This window comes from Nicotiana tabacum, chromosome 18 (genome assembly GCF_000715075.1).
Source record: "Nicotiana tabacum cultivar K326 chromosome 18, ASM71507v2, whole genome shotgun sequence".
In the NCBI taxonomy this organism is placed as follows: Eukaryota; Viridiplantae; Streptophyta; class Magnoliopsida; order Solanales; family Solanaceae; genus Nicotiana; species Nicotiana tabacum.
In genome coordinates this window covers 85286703-85306744 of record NC_134097.1, presented here as the reverse complement: position 1 = coordinate 85306744, position 20042 = coordinate 85286703, and positions in this window count along the sequence as shown.

Sequence of the window (20042 nt, the reverse complement as noted above, 5' to 3'; positions counted from 1 at the left end):
CAAACTGTATTTTATTGAGTAAACAACAAGACAAACAACCTAACATCCGAGTTACAACCCTAAATAACCCAGCTAATGAAAATAACAACAGAACAGAAAGACAAGACTCACACAAACAGAATGGAGGGATAGAAGGGTTTGACTAAATAAAATAAATAAAATCTGGATCACAACCCCAAAATAACCCAGATAATAGAAAAAACATCAAAACAAACTACCAATATTCCTTCATAGTGCAGAGATCATTAACTTCAGTTAGCAAATTTCCGAGAGGATTCTCATATCCCTGTCACCACGCATCATCCCCACAAAGTGTGCATCATGATGTGTAGGTAAAGGATTCTGCGCGATATTCTGGGTGTCACTGTCTTGGATCACAATCAGGTTTTCCTAGATCATCCTTTCTATTTCTCTTTTCAAATCCCGACAGCTTTCAACATTGTGCCCTTGGGCATTGGAATGGTATTCACACCTTTTAGAAGGGTCAAAGCTTCTTCACGGGGGTTCACATGATTTGGATGAATGGGTACAATCATGTCATAATGCTTTAGTTTCTCAAACAAGCTTGCATAGGACTATCCTATTGGTGTAAAATTATCTTTCAACTTTTTCTCCCCTCTATACCTCTGGGCTGGATGTGGGTTATAGGGTACCTGAAAATTTTGTGGAAGCTAGTGGAGATTTTGTGATGCTCGTGCTCTCCTTCTGAGGTGTTTTGGTGGCTGGACAACATACTGATGTGGAACGACAGAGTATTGTGGGTTCTGAGGTGGATAGCAGTGCTCAGGGGAGTCATGGGAAACCTGATGAGGCTGCGCATACCTTCGAGGTGTTTTCCTGGGACCTCTTCTCGAACCTGTTGTCATCATGATTTCTTCATCCTTCTCATTCGTGCCATTTAAATTATCAGATTCAACCTGGAAAGCCTGAGTTGTGGCTTTAAGAACTGCTTGACTTATAATTTTGCCTGTCTTAAGACCATTCTCTACCATTTCTCCCATTTTGATTGCTTCCGAGAAGGATTTGCCCACTGCGGAAATCATGTTTTGAAAATAATCTGGCTCTTGAGCGTGAAGGAAGACAGTGATTAGCTCGTGGTCGTCCATGGGTGGCTTAGCTCTAGCTGCTTGCTCTCTCCATTTAATGGCATATTCCCTGAAATTTTCAGTTGGTTTCTTCTTCAAGTTTGAAAGGGAATTGCGGTTTGGGGCAATGTCAATGTTGTATTGGAACTGATTGACAAAGGCCTGTGCCATGTCATTCCAGACGTACCAGCGAGATGTGTCTTGATCCAAAAACCATTCGAATGCTACTCCCATAAGGCTTTCCCCAAAATAAGCCATCAGCAATTCTTCGTTTCTTCCCGCACCTCTCAGTTGATTGCAATACCTTTTCAGGTGGGCTATGGGGTCTCCATGTCCATCATACTTTTCAAATTTGGAAGTCTTGAAACTAGCCGGCAAGTGGACATCGGGGAACATACATAGATCTTTGAAGGCAACACTCTTTTGACCTGCCAACCCTTGCATGTTTTTCAACCGTTGTTATAAGTTTTTCACTCTTTGGGTCATTTCTTCCTGTACCATCTTTCGGGCAGGCTTCTTAATGTTTGCAGGAAGATCAAACGAGTACGAGTGGTACTCAGGAGAGTGGTACTGCTCTTGCTGTGTAGCAAATTGTGACTCATGACAAGGTTTTCCTTGATCGCTGGCCCATGCTTGACACATTTCGGTCATTTGCTATTTCAGTATTCTATTTTTCTCAAACACAGTAGCCTCTTGTTAAACCCTCTGACCCTGAGTCTCTTGAGCACTTGTAACAGCTTCGATGTCAGTTATCATTTTTCCTAGGATCTTGTGTTTCCAGCTTACCACAAACCAACCACCTCAACTTTCTTCATAATTCAAAACAAAACATGTTAGAATGGACTCAGTCGGTCCTTATTATTAGCAATATTTTTTCATTTTTTTTCTTTTTTCCATTTTTTTCTCATCTTTCTTTTCAATGGTTGATTGAAACTGATGTGGATTTCCTACGTATCATGTGGGAACATGAATCAGATCTTGCGTAGTTCGGGAAGATCAGGAATAGAGTAAATAAACCAACTTTTTTTTGGATTTTGAACTTTTGGAAAGAAAGACATATCAAGAAGAAAGAAAATATTTTTTTGGATTTTGATTTTTCTTCAGCATTTTTGCAAAGAAAGACCTCAAAAGAAGAAAGATTTTTTTTCCTTTTTTTTTGGATTTCGACTTTTTTTTTTTTGGAATTTCGATAGAAAAACTTTTAAAGAAGAAAGAAAAATATTTTTGCATTTATGGATTTTTATTCTGAATTTAGGAAAGAAGTACTTCTAAAGAAAGAGAATGTATTTTGAATCTTGAATTTTCTTTTCAATTTTCGAAAGAAGAATGAAAATATTATTTTATATTTTGATTTTGAGAAGTAACTAAAAGAAAATATTTTTTGTATTTTTAAAAGTTGGGGTCTCAAAGAAAAACTTTTCTAAAGAAGGAAGTAAAAGATTTTTTTTGGATTTTTGAAAATGGGCCGGAACCTATGAGGTTTGCCTACATATATCACATCCGGTGAGAATCATACCCGCGTAGTTCGCCCAGTTTTTACGGAACAAAAGAAAATATGACTTATTTTGAAATGACTTTTTTTTTTCAAAATTTCGGCAGAGTTTCAGGATAATTCAAATACCTACTTCTCATTCTCTTTTTTTTTTTTCATTTTTCATTTTTTTTCATTTTCTTTCCCTATTCTAGAAGCCTGTCAACATGCAAGATGAAACAAACAGATACACAAGTAGCACATAAGATGCATCATGATGGTCTTTTAATTTGGGTACACTTGTCCTAGACGGACACAACTCCTGTGTTGAGTCCCCAAAATCAAATGCACGTAATGCAAACAAATGTTCCTACTAGAGATCCGACTGAGGCTATGTTATTATAGGTTTAAAAACCTGGGCGTATTGTTCTAGACCTGGCTTACCCGAGCAGACAGCTCGAGTCGAGGGGGGACAACGTACCGAGAATACAGAAGCTTCACCGGCTTTACAACTTGTCCAAATCTCGTTCTAAAATTGGGATATGACTCTAACAGAAAAGAAGTCATACGAAGTGCACACTTCCCAGATGATTTAGAAAACTCAGAGAGAAGAGGGTTTCGTAATAATTTATGTACAGTTCAAACAATATTAAAGCGGTAAAAGCGGCATTTAGCACATTAGGCTCAAACATGTAAAAAATCAGATAATAAATAAAAGCCAAGTATAACAGTTATTCTAAGCTCCAATTCTTGAACCCTGCACCAAAGTTCTGGGTTATGATCCCCAGTAGAGTCGCCAGAGCTGTCACACCTCCTTTTTTACACACCCCCGTAAGGGAGAGTATAAGAGAGTTTTTTCCAATTTAAAGTGACAATCGAAACGGGATTATTTATTTATGAAAAATTCAGAGTCGCCACTTGGGATAATTATGGTGTCCCAAGTCACCGGTTCAAATCCCGAATCGAGGAAAGATTGACTCTGTATTACAGTCCGCGAACTAGAAATTCGAGTAAAAAATTTTGTTAACCCGGGAGAAGGTGTTAGGCATTCCCGAGTTCCGTGGTTCTAGTATGGTCGCTCAACTATCATAATTGGCCTATTACCTGATTTTAGAACACTTTTGATCCTGTGTGCATTTTAACTTTAAACCTCTTTTAGTTCATTTTTAGGAAGATTTCAACATTAACAAAACACGTATTTGGATCACGTCACATGAAATGCACCCGCAATCTGCGATATATTTTATCCAACATTGTTAGGATTTGGATTTGGGTCATATGAAATGCACACCCGAGTTTAAGGAAAGTAAATTATTAAAATAACGCGCCTAAAGCAACAGCGCACTCTCAATTTTTGTGAGGGCCATGGGAATTCAACTAAATGGCAAGCCTCGATTTCTATTAAAGGAGAAGACATTGAACAAAATGAACTACGGATATTCATATTTAAAATTTGAAACTAAGTATTACAACTACGCCACGGAACCGCACCCGTAGTGGTGATGTTCTAATTACATACCTAAAGCAAACTACGAATGCTCATCAATATTAACGGCCTAAGCATACTCCTAACAATCGACACAGTAGGATAATTACAACACAAAATAAAAGAAAGTTGAGTGACAATAACATGCTGACTTCTTTAATTTACCCCATTTTCCACAACCCAGTAGTCATCCACATAATTCCATATTTGACAAAATCAAAACAGTGAAGCATTCATACAGAAATACATTTAAGAGGTAACAACTACGGAATTCCATCAAATGTTTGAGCAAGGAAAGGGTGAATCAAAACAATTAAGAAAAGCCATTTAAAGATTTTATCACCACCTAATTTAGTCTTTAGCTTGTACAATTCTAATTCTAAACATGCATCACATAAACCAATGCAACCATTTTAGTATACATTGCCTACTTTAACATATCAATGCAACAAGGCCTCAATTAGCATGTAGGATCAGCTAGATGACACCTAGCGCTTAAGATTCCCAAGTGAAACAATCAGATGCATAACAAGCTCACAAGGATAGTATTGTAGTTGACCTTCCCATGCCTATTTAACATATTAATGCAAACTTACCACAATGATAGAGATCTAAACTATCTAATCCTTACTTGAACGGAAACATTGCTAGGAGATGGAATTGAGACAAGATGCAATCAATACAAAGTAAACTAATTCAAGACGAAATTAAACACAGTACCAGAAGTCATTGTTCATTTACCTAATCCTTTAATGACTCTCCTAAAGCTTATCTTACCATAATCCAAATTGAGTCAAGGAAAAGGTATGAACCTCTTAAATCCAACTCTTTTGCTATATGAAAATCAGCAGGCACACATGAATCCGGCAATGAAAATTTGACCGGAAACAACAACAAATCGCTACAGGGACTCAAATCAACGAAGTCAAGCTTCGATTGCGCTTGAACGGTGGTGGCGTTGAACACAAATCTTAGCTAATTCAATACTGGAACATCACTTTTTGAAATGTGAAGGAATCAAAAACAGAATTGAACTTTCATTAGATGAAATTCCCAATATTACACGGATAGAAATCAAGCAAATGCTACAACCCCAAATTCGAAACAACTGAAGCTTGAACCAACAGATGCCGGACAAATCGCAAACCGGAAACAAAGAGCTACGATCTAAAATCAAACCTCGACAGAACCTCATTGAATCCCTGACCGGACTGCCTCACCTCTCGGATGGCAACTTCTACAATCGAACACCCATTTCAACTCCACTCCATTTCGAAAGCCAAGATCAAAAGAACATCTAGAATTTTCATTATGTTTTCGAGTTTGAAATTAGAAACAAAGCCTAAATCAACTGAAATTTTTTCTTAATATCGATGAACTAAGATGAAATCAGAAAAGTGAAAATCAGAAGCAAAACCAAAAACCCCGAACCCATGTTCTATTTTCATCACTCCCTCTATTCGATTTCCTTCTCCGTTCTCTCCTCAGTTTCCCCTCTACTATATCTGCATATATGGTTGAATATGAGACAAAACTGATGTGGTTGTTTGGGTGCAACTGCTACTTCTTTGGTGTATATCTCTTGGAGCTTTTTGATAAAGAAGACGACCAGGGTGGTCATTTTTTTTTGTTTGGTTGAAGAACGGTGGAAGGATTTGTAGAAGAGAGAACGAGGGGTCTATTCTAAGGGTCTGCAGTGCTCCTCTTGGAGAAGAAAAAGCAGAACGATGGGGGTGGGGTTCTATATTGGTTTTTTCAAATGCCAATTGAAAAAGAAGACGCAGGACGATGGGGTCTATGTCTCAAAATGATAGAAACGGCTGATTGTATGTAATAGAGTGTCCATATTTAGGTGTTAGGTACTATTATATAGGGGTAGGGATTAGGTTAGGGTATAGGCCTAGGAATTATGAGCTAGGTAATTGGGCCAAAGACTAGAGAAATGGATTACAAGATTTATAAAGATGGGATAAACCAACCTAAAACTAATTCCTCCTTCTAAAACTACGTACAATTATAATATGAAAATATAAAACTAATTTTAATTAATTGAACTAAACTATAAAACATAAAACTATTTTTTGTGTTTTCAAGATTATATAAAAATAAAGATAAGGTACTATTTTTGTATATTTTTTATTTTAATTTACGAAAGATACGTAAACTAAAATATATTTTTTGTAATTTTCATTTTTGTGACGAAATAAAGTAAAAGAGTTAAAATTAACTGAAATAGCTATATTAGGCCTAAATTAAATATTTACGAGCCTTAAAAATGAAAAATCTTGGGGAGAGTCAAAAGTCACATGTCTATAGGAGCATAAGGGTAAATGCCTTGAATCCAAATCAATACCAAATAATTGGTCCCTTTGGACCTGATGATGAACTCTCTACTATGAAACCACTCGAACATGCAATGCACTTGTTCTTCAGTCAGATTATTGAAGATACATACCCAACCTTCATCATTCCCAAGCTTTGTGATATTATCTAGAGCACACATCATCTTTTTTGGATTATGATTGGTGATGTAGTCATTTAGTGGTCTATGCAAGAGCTCCTGGCAGTAATTTCCCCTCTGAAAATGCTCTAGCATCCAAAACATGTAGTAGAAGATTGCAACCATCAAAATATCCAAACCTATGTTTGCACCGATCCAAGGCTCAGTACATCTTAGCTAGTATCATGGGGATGATGGTGTATTTTTGCCCCTTGATCTCTTTCATCACGGTCCTGACGACCATGGCCAAACTAGTGTGAATTTTTCCTCTTTGCATTGGAAAAATTAGTAAGCCTAGAAAGCAGACTATGCAGACATAAACTCAGCGGTGAACCAATCCCAAAAAGTTAATAACCAACTCCTCATGATGCAAGCGGTATGACTTATTGTGCCCATACCGTTCAAAGAGAAACTCGAAAGGGATGTAGGATTTCTTTAAGCAAACCAACTCGTCATTCTTCTTGAACCCTAGCATTTTTAGAAAATCGTGTGGGGTACGATTTTATGACACCAACACACTCAGACTATACCATGGCGGTTCAGTGAAACCCCCTATTTCTTCTAGCAGAGTAGCCATTTCTATATTGCCAAATCGGAAGACAACTCTCTTTTCATCCTAGAACATAGTGGCTGCCTCAAGTAATTCTCTGTTCGGTCAAATGTTCAATAAAGACGGCAAACTACCCAATACCCTTCTTGCGTGGTTTCTATCACATGGTGCAAGGTCAATCCACCAATCAATCAGCCGAGGTGGGATATTCTGGATCATGTCAAATCTAAAAATTTCATGCTTCATGTTCTGCAATTAAATAAAAAGGTTAGCCCTTTCCCCCTCTAGATTCAATTATTTGTCCAATAACGGTCAACATGTTGACACATTTTCTCCAAGTAATGCACAGAACATGATTGTATCCTTTGGGATTGTGGAAATCCTTTTAGACTTTGGACATAACATAAATGGATTAATGATTCATTGACGTTTTAATCCATACTAGGTTTTAACATGATACATGTACATTTTAAATCATAGTGGGGTTTCTAGGAGGGTCTAGATTGATACTCTCAAGCGAACGACTTCAGAGGGAAAGGCACGGTACTGTCGACTACACCGTTGATCGACTAGTCTACCGCTAATAAGCCTTTCCAATTTAAAAGGAGTAATTTTTGGAAAGCACGAAAACTCATCAAGTGTCGCTATGTTGATAATAGGCACGAGTGGAATATGATGTTGAAAGCATGTTTTATGCAAAAATAATAACATGTAGCCAAGTATTTTGCATGCTGAAAGCACATAAGATTAGTAAAGGCAATGAACAAGAGAAATAAGGGAAAAAGGAACAGACAAAGGGAAGAAGTTAGCATAGTTCACAAAACATTCGAGAAACATAATTAGATGGAGCAAATAAAGGAGATAAGGATAGCAGATCCATGATAAAGCAATTCCATTCAAATTGGGGGGGGGGGGGGGGCTAGGAAGAGGGATGTACATGAAAGAAGTCAAATAATCCAACAATCCACACAAGCAAAAAATTCTTTATTCTAAGAGCCAAATATATCCCGCAGCAGAATCGCAATGCTTTCGCGCCATGTTTTCTCACAAAAGTGGGTTCGACGTGTGGCAACTCTTTTAAAATGGGTCCCCGTCGAATTTTACGCTATGTGAAATTATTGAATTATATTTAATCTATGTGGTCATATAAATCAAATAAGGGTAGGGAATCTAAATTTACAAGACAAAACAAATTGCACATAGGAAAAGAAAGTGGATTATACATTAATAAATAATTGATACAATCTTTGAAGATTACAAGATATGGCCTAATTTAATCTAAGTTCAAACAAGCGTACACACAATAACTGCAGGGGGGAGGGTCCTAAGATTTTTTAGCCTAAAGTATCATCCCGTACAACATAAATAATACTTCGGAACTCCCTTAAAGGTAAGGGTTGCTCATATTATTTAGCAGGCACAAACTATCATCTCCTACTACCCAATTACTATCTTAAAGTTGTTTACCTAAAAGTGTTCTAGTTCAATTCTAAACCGTATCCTATGCGTGCCTTACCCGTCCCATGCCTATGGGCCGAGTGGCTTTGGACCTACTATTTTGGAAGTTCTAGACATCCCTTATGATGCTTAAAATGATAAAACTAGGCGCATAATCAAAAACAGTTAGGACTACACATAGTTAACAATTAAGGGATCAAATTGGCCTCATCATATAGACACAAATGCGTGCAAACAATTATAAGCTTATGCTAACAATGTTCCAAATCATTAAGTAGATGGCTGTAGGTGGGCATACTTGAAATCAGAGTATATTGAATGGATCAAGACCTATAGGCATGATTTCTATGTGATTGATCGATTCAGCGATTGACATTATAGTTCTACAAGCAGTGTTTTGGGTAGATTATTTTGACCAAGCTGCTGATTTTAATAGGTGGCTTATTAAGACCATATATGCATGATTTCTGGGTGACTTACGACTGGGCAGTGAGATCATTGAAATCGCATAGTTATTCACCTTTGATACTATAGGTATGATTTCTAAATGGTAGTAACATCCTACATGCATGATATCTAGACAATGATATTTGGGGAGCAAAGTAATTGAGACCATACACTTTTTATATTCATCTGTATAGGTATCTTATCTAGGCAGCAATAGGATGAGAATAGTAGTAGAAGCAATTTTAATTAACCACATTGAAGTTCCATAGGCATGGAATCTAGGTGTGATAATGAGCAGTCAACAATCTTGTTTTAATCCATATAGACATGCTTTATAATGTTGCAAGTCATTATTAGCCTTAAGTCATGCTTTCTAGGTGAATGACAAACAAATCAGGATATGACACAGATAGATAGCAAATAAAGAAACTAAGGTCCAATAGACGTATTTTCTACCCTTTCATGCAAAAATAGAATATCCTAGTTTCCCACATTTCACTAATCCCCAATTATTCATTATGACAAGTTATTACAGGCCCAAGAATGAAATAATACAAAATTTGAAGATGACTAAATACATACTGAAATAAATACAAGCCAACTAAAGATATTATAGGCCCATTACAAAAGTAAGTCAGGGATATCCCCAAGACTTCAATAGCCTTACTATCCAGACAAACACCATGCCCAAACCACAGTCTCACAAGACAACTAGGGTGCACCTAAACTCATGTGCCCAGGTCTAATGACATACATGGCCCAATCCTAGGTCCAACGAATAATTCACTTACCCAAATGAAGCCAAATTCAACTATATGGATGTCAAAATACTCATGCAACAGCTTAAACACTTAATCCTTAGAGTTTTAGCCATCAATAACTCTAGCCAAGACACATAAATAGGATTATGGTAAGATGAAAGGCACACAAGTCATATAAGAGGCAAGTTCATGCTATTATTTCCAGTAACAGGATTAAACAATGTAAGATAGAAAACTATTCCAAGTAGAATCCATATTAGCCTAAAAATAGACTTTAGACAGAAGAGTCCTAATCATGAAAGTATAGTGGAATCATAATCAAGGAGAATAGTAGATTTTACATGAAAATCTCTAACATGAGAGCCTAAAATGATCATAAACAGTATAACAAGCAGCGAGAGCATGAGGAGCCTAACATGCTGAATATTAGTCATAACACAAAGGCTCAGAATCCAAAAGAAACCATGCTAATATATTAACTCAAGGTTAACAGGACAGGTAAAACTCAGGACTCATGCTAGTTAGCCATACATAAGATAAGAAGCTAGGCATATTGAGACTCACCCAGAAGTCTCAGAAAATACTAAAATGCATATTGAATAAGTCATGAAGCACAGCATCAAGGTTTACAAATAACAGGGAGATACGTTTGGCTAAGTATTGAGACAATGTTGTCACATGAGATTCACATGATCATGGTCCGTTTGCAAAGAAACAATTGATTACATGCAAAAGATTCAGTAGAAAGAAGTTCATTCAAGCATGTTCTATATAGGAGAAAATCCCCTACGAGTTTCAGTACAAGAATCCACAACAAGTCATAAGAAGGGACTCACAACAAGTAATAGGAGATCAAATTAGTGGAGCAAGCTTAAAGGAGTCAGAAATCATTCAAATTGCACACATATAATAGTCATATCTCTAAGCTTAGAGTTCAAACATGTTCAGATGCTAGAAAAGCAAAGGCTACAAAATAATTCTTAGGCAAACATGATACATATAGAGGCAAACGGTACAATATTGATTCAAAAAGGCTAAATGACATGAGCATACATATTATGAATACAAGCAGGAGAGAATGAAATTGTGAGAGTCTTAGTACTCACCAATTTGCAGAATTAACGAACAAATAAGGTAGAAACTAAATGCCAGCAGCTTGCTTATTAGTAACAAAGAGAAGGTAGTGAGAACCCCAAAATTATCAGTATATCAAAGTTTCCAAGGGTCTCTGATGAAACCCGCACAGTGATCACACTTAGACAGGTCAAATAGTCAAATTCCGATAGTTTTGGCTTTTAGCCAGCCAAGAGCTCAAGTTTCAGAATAGTGTAGAATGAGTGAGAGTGAGAGAATAGTAGTAGTTCATGTTCGTTATTTGGGATTTAGTGGAGGAGTTTATATAGTAGTTTAATTTAAACAAACAAACAAGGAAAAATAATCAATCAAACATAATAAAGGAAAGAATAGCATGCAAAAACAATTTAGAATCAGATTAGGAGAAAAACCACTCAAACCCTAGTTTGACAGGAATCAAAGATTGGGTGAAGATCTTGGTGAATCGGACCCATATACTTGGCCATGAACATACACAGCCGAAATATAGTCTAGATCTAAACTAAAGAAGCTTGATTCCCTTGATTCGGAGCATGGTACTTATCAAAAATAGTCATGTACTAGGCAATACCATAATCACATGAGTAACAACGAGACATAGCACATAAGGTAAGGAAATTATAGAATGATTCCATATTAAGGTCGGAATCGGGGAGGATTAAGGGAGGCGACTGCTTGGGTTTTACACAGGAGAGAAGAGGAGGATAGAGAGCCTTTGGGGGCGGCGACTTAGGAGAAATGGGTAGGATTTTGTGTGATTTGGTTAATTAAATGGGTGGGATGATTGTGGGTTGTTGATCTCTCAAGATCAATAACCAGGATTTAAAGAATAGGCTGTGCGAGTTTGTTCAATGGGTCGCAACCGAGTTTTAAAGAGGGTCATTTGGTTTGGACTTCTAGGGGTCAATTGGGATGGGCCTGTTTATTTGGACCTTAATTGGTCCAAAAAATAACCCTATATTGGGCTATAATTTTAAAATACCGAAGTTTATTAAAATAAATTATAAAATGGCTATCAAATAAATAAAAATATTATTTAAGATATTAAACACGTTAAAATAATAACTCAGGGTTATAAAAATATAATGATTCTATTTTGACATAAATAATACAATGAAATGTAATTACTATGAGAATATAGGCTATTGTTGCAAATATATTAAAGAGACAAATATTATTATGTAAAAATGGAGTAAAATGTTATAAGATGCATGTAGATAGAAATAATTAATTTGGATGATTAAATCACCTTGAAATAATTTTAGGGATAAATAATAAATATATAAATATAAGAAAATCAATTTTAAAGCTTTAAAAATTATAAAAAAATACTTTTATACATCCTATAAATTGGGTAATAGTTCAAAATAATATTTTGAAAGTGTCACACCTCATTTTCCGCCCCCGCGAGGGGTGAAGGAGTTTTTCCAATTAAAGGACAATCGAAATGGGATTTGTTTATTTATTTCAGAGTCGCCACTTGGGAGATTTAGGGTGTCCCAAGTCACCGATTTAATCCCGAATCGAGGAAAAGAATGACTCTGTATTACAGTCCACGAACCAGAAATCCGGATAAGGAATTCTGTTAACCCAGGAGAAGGTGTTAGGCATTCCCGAGTTCCGTGGTTCTAGCACGGTCGCTCAACTGTCATATTCGGCTTGTTTATCTGATTTTATACAATTATGCGCTCATGTGCAAGTTTTAACTCTTTACCGCTTTTATTATTATATTTTTAAAAGAATGTGAACATCGTTTAAAAAACATGTCTTTGGATTGCGTCACATGAAATGCACCAGCAATCCGGAACACATTTTTTATTCAATGTTTTGGGATTTGGATTTGGGTCGCATGAAATGCGCACCTGAGTTTAAGAAGGTAAGATTAATTAAATCGCGCCTAAAGAGTCTAACGCGTTATTATCTTTGGGGAAGGTAGTGAAATTCACTAAACAGTCCATCCCAAATTCTAAGTATTTATTATGACCAATTATTGAGGGCCCCACAACTTGCATTTTTATTTAGCGAGGCTCGTCTCGTTTTATTTAAAAGGTCGTCCTATAGTGGCCATGCTTTCTATTGAGTTTGTCTCTAATAATGAAAGAAGAAGAACGGTCCAACTTTATTTACATGCTTACTAGTTAGTTATTAGTCGGGTTCCGAATATGGTTTGCAAAATCCGAACATGAACGCGTATATGGGCAGTCATTTAGATATTACGGGCCCAGGCCCAATGTGCATAACGTGATACTCGGCCTGGGCCACCCTTATTCCAATTGGGCCTATTCAACTTATTTGGTATGTGCCTAACATTCGTAAGGGGGAAGGCTAACATGCAATGTACAACTTACCTTAATCAAACCATATTCTTACCAACTAAAAAAACTGCCATTTGTTTAAGGAAGTAACTATTGGATACCTAACATGCTTCTTGACAACAATGATGAACTTAACAAAACATGGCTACTGCAACATTAATCCTTTTTTATTATAAGCAAAAACATAGAGTTTTCCAACTAAATGATATGTATAAAAGTGCTGTTACACCACAACTAATTTCATGGTTCTATTAGAGAAAGTACACTATCATACATACAACTAATGTTCAGTATATTTCTAAAATGAATTCAAAATAACTTCAACTCTTTGTATTCATGCTTCAAATTTCAGCCTACATTGACCAATGTATCCGTTGTGTACCTGGTATAGGAAAGCAAAAGAAGAAGAGGAATGATCAGTAGAGCAGTATGCAACAACACAACAACACAGGCAGTCAACAGCCCCAAACCAGTAACAGCAACAGAGACAGCCCAATAACAGACCAAAACTCTGCAGCAACTTAAGAGAAAGCCCAACAGAAATTTCAGAAAACCCAATAGCAACAACCAGTGCTAACAATAACCAAGAAACAGTGCAAATTTTTGAGTACTAAACAGAACTCCAGCAGAATTAGTGAACAAAGAAAACCTAGAAGACCCAATAAACAACACCAGTTACAGTCCTGATGTTCAATAGTGCAACAGAAAAGACCTCTTTTATCTCTCAAACTACTCTTTTAGCTTTGGAAAATTAGCTCAACTTTCAGCCTATTTCTGACTTGTGAATGTTTAGAAAAACAACAGCTGAAAGCTTTTCAAATTCTGAAATCTTAGTGTTCAGCCTTAGCTTCAGATTTTCTAACCTCTTAACCTCTGATGTCTAACCCTTTTCTCTACCCTAAAAGAGCCTAGTTATAGGCAAAATACAGGCAGGCCCCAGGCTGCCTCGTTTTCACCAGCCTTCAACTCTGCCCATACCCCTTTATTTCTCATTACCATGTGTTTTGTGCCCCAAATGGTATGGGCAGCTGACAATCTTCAATTACCCCCATGCTATCAAGTTTTGTTCCCCACTATTGTATTAGTTTAATCCTATTTCAGTTCCCTACTGTCAGCTCACTTAAACTAATCATTTCTGATCTTTTCATACCCCCGAACTACCCCTGTTAGCCCCTGGTTATCACTGTCTTGCCCTGCTTCAACAGCAGGAAATTTTGAACTTCTGAAAGTTCAATTTCAAGCTGCCCTAAACTGAGTTCTAGCTATTACACTGCAACTACAAACCATTCACAGATAATGTCAAACAATCAGCTAAACGACAATGGTTTGATCAATCATATGAAGCTATACGAATCAAAATATTTGATCATTCAGTCCTATAAAACTAATCGACGACGTTTATCTAATCGACTATACTAATTATAATATGAACAATCAATCGATCAAACAAACAAACGAATAGGGTCCCAAATGGCTTCAGACAACTTTGCACAAAATAGAGGAACAACATAAATGGAACACTTGACGACACTGACCAAACCAAGCATGTATATCACCATACGTATTCAACCATGAACAGAAGAACAATCGACCAAATAAAAAGGTCTTACGAAGATGGAGAACAATTGGAAGAATATATTAGAAATACCAAACAAACTAACTAAACATGTTATCAAATTCAAACAACACTCAAACAAAAATAGAAAAGAAAAAGGAAAACTCACTGTGGAAGCTCAACAACAAACGACCCAGGCCTGAACTGGATTCGATCATTTGAGGTTGAATGGACTTTAATCGAAGTGTTCTCAACCGAGAACACTTTGATTAAGGTCTATTAGACCCCAACCCTCCATTTAAACTGGCCGGATTCCAAAGTTCTTGTGTTTTAGGGTTCGAACAGTACGATTTGGGGATTGAGGATTTGTGGGTAGATTTGGACCAAACTAAGCTTGGTTTGGTTACGAGTGAGAGCAGGGTAATGGCTGGTATGAATCCGGGGTGGGTTGGTATAGATCAGGGTTTTGCTCGAACCTTCAAACGAAGATTCGAGACGATGGGGAATGATTCGAACCCAACGGTTTGCAGATCCGTGTTCAGGGTGGTTGGGTGCATCAGGGGTGTTATGGGGGCGGCTAGGGTTTGGCAAAGGGTGTTAGGTTAGTCTCTTGAGAGAGACGATGGAAAGGGGGGTGTTCGGCTAGGGGGCGTGGGGTGTGATGAGGGGCTTATATACGGAGGGGGAAAATGGATCCTGGCCGTTGGATCAGGTGAAATCGAGGGCCAGGATCCCTTCACTTAAAGGGAACGGTGTCGTTCCACTTAAAAGGAGGTCGGGCTGGTCCGGGGTAAAATGGGTCGGGCATATGGGGATGGCTCGAGGCCGTTGGATGAGATTGGATTAACGGTTGAGATCAGATGGCCCTTTACGGCGTCGTTTAGGTAAGTGAATGGCCTGATCTGGGTCGTTCATTTGAATCAATCAATGGCTCAGAATGGGGATGCTAATACGACGTCGTTCCACCGTCTGTAAGACCGGGTCGATGTGGACTGGGTCAGCTATAGATTGGGCCTGATCTGCTTGGGTTGAACATGAGCCCAAAATTCGAGTTTCTCTTCAATTTTTGAATTCTTTTTCTTTTTCTATTTTTAACTAACAATCAATAAAATTCTAAAAATAACTTGTAAAACCAAAATTATCCTACAACACTATTAAACTTTAACAACAATTATCACACAAGGTTAAATATTTAATTAATTAAAACAAAATTACACAGCGGCACACATAAATGACAAAAATGCAACAAAACTGCATATTTTGTAATTTTCTTTCTTTTTCCATAAAACATGACTCAATTAATTCCAAGACGTACAATTAAATCTTGGATGTGCATGCAACATGTATTTTTGTATTTTTTAATTAATCTCATCAAAGGTAAATATTTACGGGCAAAAATAATTACCAAAATGTCACGCAAATTCTTAAAATTGTACACAGATGAAATTTGTTTTATTTTTTGATTTCTTTTGGAGTAGTTTTCCGTGAAGCAAAAATCACTTGCTCACAACTGCCCCTCTTTGGCCGAAAACACAAAGAGTTTTCGTGCAAAGATAAAGTGAGCATATACGAGCGATTTTTGCCCGTTGGAATACTCCGTGTGAAGCATTTTTTGAAAAAGATTTTACCGAACCTTTGCTTCAAAAGTTTCCTACATATCCCTGGCTAAAGGGGAATCAGGTTAATGTAGTTCGGGAAGTTTTGGTAGCTGGGACTACCATGGGACTGCAATGTTACTGCTGTTGCATGCTGTTATCACTGTTTACCGATCTCCTTGTTACACCGTGCTTAAAAGAAAACAAGAAGATAGGCTGGACTACGGATTATAAGATCTCATCTATCTTCAACTTGTTCTTGTTGCCTTGCTTTCTTGTCGGCTTGTGTTTCTTCCGGTGCTTTTCTTCCGTGAATTTGGGGATGACACTGGCCTTTTGCTTTTCTCAATACCAGTTTTCATCATTTTTTTTGGTCCGCTGGGGATATGGCTTCCTTTATTAAGCTTTTCGGTGGTTCCTCTGGGGGTACGACTTTCTTCATCAGATTTGTTATGCTGGGCATAATTTAATGTTCACAGGCCGCTTCTTCAAGACGCGTCTTTTCTTCCTTTTGACTCATGCACTTGAATTTGTGATAGGACCTCTTGTTATAAACTTCGGCTTTCCGGTGCTGGGGATTTTTATTGTTTCCTGCTGGGGATTCCTGTTGTAACCTTCTGCCTTCCGGTGGGTTACTGATTTCAAGATCTGAAGTATAAGACTGAAAAGTATTCTTCTCGTTATACAGGTGGGCGCCTAAATGCAAAAATATGAAATGTATTCCCTCGTTATACTGGTGGGCGATCTAGGACATGAAATGAAAACAGAAACGTATGCCCGCATTATACTGGTGGGCGGCCTAGAAATGAAAAAACAGAAATGTATTCCCGCATTATACTGGTGGGCGACCTAGAACATGAAATGAAAAGACAGAAATGTATTCCCGCATTATACTGGTGGGCGACCTAGAACATGAAATGAAAACAGAAATGTATGCCCGCATTATACTGGTGGGCGACCTAGAAATGAAAACACAGAAACGTATTCCCTCATTATACTAGTGGGCGACCTAGAAATGAAAAACAGAAAAGTATGCCCGCATTATACTGGTGGGCGACCTAGAACATGAAATAAAAAACAGAAATGTATGCCCGCATTATACTGGTGGGCGACCTAGAACATGAAATGAAAATAGAAATGTAAGCCCGCATTATACTGGTGGGCGGCCTAGAAATGAAAAGAAAAACAGAAATGTATGCCCGCATTATACTGGTGGGCGACCTAGAACATGAAATGAAAACAGAAATGTATGCCCGCATTATACTGGTGGGCGGCCTAGAAATGAAAAAAACAGAAATGTATTCCCGCATTATACTGGTGGGCGACCTAGAACATGAAATGAAAAGACAGAAATGTATTCCCGCATTATACTGGTGGGCGACCTAGAATATGAAATGAAAACAGAAAAGTATACCCGCATTGTACTGGTGGGCGACCTAGAAATGAAATGTAAAGACTGAAAAGTATTCCTCTCGTTATACAGGTGGACGCCTATTCAACTGAGACATAAATATATTTGAATTTGTTTCCTCGTTCCTCCGAGAAATTTTTTGACAATGACAGAAAATTTTCTGCCCCGGTTTTGGTGACCTTCTTTGTGGCGTGTCTTTCTGCCATCAACCTTTATTTTCCTGGAGAAATCAAAGAGAGTTTTGTTAGTTTTAACATGGTGAGTGATCGTGTCACTCCTGCTGGGGGATGATTTTCCTTTCCCTTTCCCTTGCTCTGTGCTCCCAAAACTGGTTAGGGATAAAGTTGCTTGCTGGGGATGACATGTCCGTTGGGGATGGTATTTCTGCTGGGGATGGTTTTCCATTTGTCCCTTCCCCGCTCTTTTGTTTCAAAACATGCTATAGGAGTCCTCTTCAACTTAAAAACTACTGCCTTGAATGTTTATTTTCTCTCAGCCTTGCAGGGCATAACATGTTATCACCTGTGGATAACGTTATTGAGGATAGGACTGTTAGGGTTATCTTGCTGCGGATTAATTCTCTCTTCCTCCTTCCCCCTTTCTGTGGTGTCTGACCACCTTGGACCTTGGTCCGTGATCTATCGAAGTTCTTGCTGGGGATCTTCTTGGAACTTGGTCCACAAGTCCTTCAACCGTCGTTCTTCGCTTTTCTTCATGTTCCCCTTAACTTTCTAGGCCAGTTTGTCATTTGGTTTTGCAACAAACGCCTTTGGTCCTATTGCCTTGGCTTTGGCCTGTCCCCTTCGCATTTTGCTTTGCACCATTTTGGCCCCTGGTAGTAAACTCTGAAAAGTCCTTCTCAAAACAAATTTCTGGAAAAGTCTTTTTAGACAAAGAAATGAAAAAGATAGAAAAGAGAAAAATCTTTCTGAACAAATGCCGGGGGAGAAGAAAAGGAAAGAACTTATCTGGACGGTATGACTGGTACCAACGATCATGTCGTGCATTACAGATTACTCGACCCAGTCTATTTGTATCAATCCATCTTCCTGATGGCCTTACTTGCTGGGGATAAATAGGTGCCCATCTCTTCGCAAATGCGGATCCTTTTGCCAATTTATCTTGTTGCCTTATAGTGCCCTTCGAGGGGTTTTCACTAATAAGACTCTATCCTTTCTCTCAGCTCCCGTCTCCTTATGGTGCCTGTGAAGGTTTTCACCGATAAGACTATCTCATTTTATTTCTCTCCTCTTCCGTCGTCTTATGGTGCCTGTGAAGGTTTTCACCGATAAGACTCTCTCATTTTATTTTTCAACGGGGGATTGGAGTGCTGCCGATATGACTCTCTTTCGGAGATTCTTCTCGGCTATCAATTTATTTCCAGTTTATGATCCTCTTCTTTACTGGGGTTCAATGTATTATTCTCGGCTTTCATTTGCCTGACTTGGCACCTATCGGATATTGATCCGGAGGTCTTTTTTGGACATCGATGTTGGTTTTGTGTGGGTTTAAAGAAAGGCTATCAAAAATTCAAAAATAACTTCGACGGGTGAAATACTACAACTCTTGGAATCAACCCTTTTTGAAACTTCAAAAACATAATTCCTGCCCCAGATTTCTTGCTTGGGGATTTTTATATTCACACTATGTGGAGCTATGCATACTATGCACACTATGGTGCACTATGACCGAGATGTGAGGCGCCTACGTATCCTCTTTGAGGAATTAGGTCAAACGTAGTTCCTAACGGTTCCTCTATTTTCTTATGACCTTTATCTTGTTTTCATTTTTCTTTTAATTTCTTTTCTCTTTTTTTTTTCATATATTTTTTTCCCATTAGTGATTCCAAAAGAGGGGTATGAAAGAATAAATAAGGCTCAAAGGGGGGAAGCAAAGGTTAAAAGTGTTTGGATAGAAGAAATAATTGCCTCCGTCATTTAATTATCCGATAAGTACCAAGTACAAACAAACGAACCAATAACTATCATAATCAAAGAAATTACGCATAATATCTTTTGACTGCATCAGAATTGATAGCCATGTCGACACATCTTCCTTCAATATCTGTTAGACATAAAGCGCCGTTGGACAACACTCTGGTCACGACATAAGACCCTTGCCAATTTGGGGCGAATTTGCCTTTTGCTTCTATCTGATGTGGGAGGATCTGTTTCAATACTTGTTGCCCTACTTCAAATTTTCTGGGGCGCACCTTCTTATTGTATGCTCTTGCCATTCTCTTCTGATACAACTGGCCATGACACACTGCTGCCAATCTTTTTTCATCTATTAAGC